The sequence below is a fragment of the Anopheles maculipalpis genome, chromosome 2RL (genome assembly GCF_943734695.1).
Source record: "Anopheles maculipalpis chromosome 2RL, idAnoMacuDA_375_x, whole genome shotgun sequence".
Classification (NCBI taxonomy): Eukaryota; Metazoa; Arthropoda; class Insecta; order Diptera; family Culicidae; genus Anopheles; species Anopheles maculipalpis.
This window is the reverse complement of record NC_064871.1, coordinates 43,846,712-43,849,136: the sequence shown is the minus strand read 5'-3', so window position 1 is coordinate 43,849,136 and position 2,425 is coordinate 43,846,712. Positions and strand designations below refer to the sequence as shown.

Here is a 2,425-nt window from a genome sequence, read left to right as displayed (position 1 = left end):
ACCGATTTTATTATTGAAAGTTCTGGTCTAAAGATTCCAGGAATTTGCTGTGGTTGGTTCTTACATTTTTTGTAACTAAGCTCTCCTAAACTAAAATTTTACAATAATTTCTGCCAACAAAAAATTCAGTTAGCAAATTGTTTGCTCACTGCTCACTAGCCAACGGAACAGCTTAAAGGCGGTGTTTCTTTTTGTCAGAAATTAAGCCTATCATTAGCCACTTGTTTGGCACGTTCAAAGGAGTGGAGTTGTGCGGCTTAATCTACCATCTGCTGGCGTGGTTCGCTATGGGCAACAACTTACCGCTTGACTCTTATCCTCTGCCGTAGAGCGAATGTTCATTGTTTGTGCTTAATTACGGGCTTCCCGGGAACTGAACTGTGTTGATTGCTTCCGATGAGCCATTGCCGGTGTGTTTCTACAGCTTCAGTGTACAAAACCTTGCCCAACGGTGCAGAGCTAAAGGCACTGCCCGGTAGCTGTTTTGCTGTTGGCTAATCAGTCGTCCTAATCCCGGTCAGTCAGCTTACCGGACAGCATCTTGCATTTAATTGTGCGAGATTAATCGCGCGTGTGTCGATGAGCGTGGCTTTGAGCCAGCTGATAAGAGTTAGCGGAGGTTTGCAGTACTCGCAAGTTAGTAGATGCAGTAGAAATGTTTACAAACCACCGACAGGTAATGTGTATTCGTTTGTATACAGCAGCCGAAATAGCTCAGTTGGGAGAGCGTTAGACTGAAGATCTAAAGGTCCCCGGTTCAATCCCGGGTTTCGGCAGTACCATTCAATAAAATCCATGAACAAGATAAGAGAAAATAATTTTTTTACGAGTTTCTATTTTATTCATTTTAATTTTGATCTTATTTTTATCGCCATCGATGAAAATGTCTCCTTTTCCCGGGTAAATCGGAACGAACTTTTAATACCTATCAAACAGCTCTCCGAAGCAGACGACAATCGATGTGTAAGATGGCTTAAGAGAGGCAATTAAATTGAAATTATCACCATCTAAACCTAATGACGATTTAATCATATTGAATACATCAAAAGCGGTCACCATCGAAAGTAGCGCATCATTCCGACAGTTTGTTCCGGGTGTGGCACTGTGTTAAACACCAAAAGGCCACCAGTTTTCTAGCGTCGGTTTTGTACTTCTTCCACTGTGGCTGTACGTCGCCATAGCTACACGAATGTATCGTTGGTTCCACGCAGCTCTTGAAGCTGCATCAATTTGCAGAGCAATAAATGTCCTTTTCGATTCGCCATTTGAGGTTGCCCTAGTCAATGGTAGGCACAGCCTCGCAAACGTGGCGACAGTCACGACAACACGAGACAAGTGTAGTGTAGCGGTTTGACGGATGAAAATTAAATTGTCATCAGGAACGTGTTTTCGGACTGATTGGTGTACGAGCTTTGGAGTTTGAAGCGAATGAACGAGAACCATTCGATACCGATCAGTTTACGGGTTTTGACGTTGGAAGATTTCGCCTCCGACCAAATGCGGTTCGTAAACGCAAATGGTACGGAGAGCTGTAGTGGTTAGAGATTAAGTTTTTGCAGAAAAGCTTTGCTATCTCTGCTGCCTATCGTTAGAAGCGTTTTATAGACTTATATTAGTTAGTGTTTTATTTTTATGTTATTCCGAAATTGCTTCCTTAAATATGAACGTTTATGTATAAGATGAAAACATAAACGTTGAACATCACAATTGTCGGTTCTTGGAATTGTGCCTCTTACCACTGTAAAGTGTTTTCAAATGATTATTGTGCAAATTCTCTAGCAGCATTCACTAGGCTCAAAGCCAAATACAATCGATACAATTGATCAAAATGCTACTAGCTACTCGATCGATTTAATTGGTTAAATCTTTGGCTGCATGTTTTATTCCGATGTTTTGTTCATGACCTTCATTACCTACGTTCAATATGCTTAACACGAGCCATCAAGATGCACAACGCTTGGTTCCTGGGAAAAGCTAACAAGCCTAATTTTGAGAAATTCTAATCGAACGCTTCACAGCAATGCCACAATGAGATCCCTTCTTCGGCTTTATAAATTCAGTTGAAGTCTATTGGTGTGGTGTTTAAAAATGCATTGGACAAAAACAAACTCCTCAAAATCGAAAATATCAAGTTTTTGTGAATCTTTGAAGTGGTGCTTTTGCAAAAGGTAACTTCATAACGAAGTTGCTCGTAATCAACTTCAATACATTTTCCACAGTGAATCAACGCAGCGTGTCCTGGTACAATCACGAGCAGTACCCGTTGCACGTGGCGCGTTCGTGATGAGCAGATGATTGTGGGAGTAAAATTAAATGTCTTCCGATAGAAAGGTCTCCGTACTTTACAGAACGATGATGACAATGACATCTGAAGCTGACAGGAACAAAAAAGTCTCGCTCGGAGGGTTTTTTTTGTTCTATTTTT

At 41.1% G+C, this 2,425-nt stretch overlaps 1 non-coding gene across 1 annotated transcript; it reads left to right on the top strand.

Annotated features, from left to right (window-relative positions):
- The first annotated feature begins 703 nt into the window (after nucleotides 1-703).
- Trnaf-gaa (transfer RNA phenylalanine (anticodon GAA)) lies at nucleotides 704-776 on the top strand. Its single transcript has one exon. It is a non-coding gene; the product is annotated as a tRNA-Phe (tRNA).
- Nucleotides 777-2,425: the final 1,649 nt, after the last annotated feature.